This window comes from Penaeus monodon, chromosome 29 (genome assembly GCF_015228065.2).
Source record: "Penaeus monodon isolate SGIC_2016 chromosome 29, NSTDA_Pmon_1, whole genome shotgun sequence".
Taxonomy (NCBI): Eukaryota; Metazoa; Arthropoda; class Malacostraca; order Decapoda; family Penaeidae; genus Penaeus; species Penaeus monodon.
Genome location: NC_051414.1, coordinates 8,352,496 through 8,352,949, shown reverse-complemented (window position 1 = coordinate 8,352,949; position 454 = coordinate 8,352,496).

Here is a 454-nt window from a genome sequence, read left to right as displayed (position 1 = left end):
AAGGGGTAGAAAAGATCTTTAAAATCAAAAAAATCCCCCCCCAAAAATAAAAAACTTTTATTTTTGAACTTTTTGAAAACTTTTTGTTTACTATTAAAAATTATGCAAATAACATATAAGGAATATGCTGCAGAAAACTGAATCCTTCAGCATAATCTTCTAAAGACACTTCAGTAGCAAGAAGCGAGAGAAAAATCCATTTAACTGAAACAGAAATGCAATTGCAGATCGTAAAGGGAAATGGCCCAATTTATCCTTATTTGCGTTCATTAAAATCGAACTATTCTGCCAATTAAATATTTATACATTTTTTCTTTGTTTGATTAACCCACTATATGTCTTATATACATCCAGTCTGATGCACCAGAAACAATCTATTGCTCAAATTCTTTACATCGTTTCGCTGCTCTATATCTATGACTCTCCCTTTGTCATACATCAGATGTTCTATTGT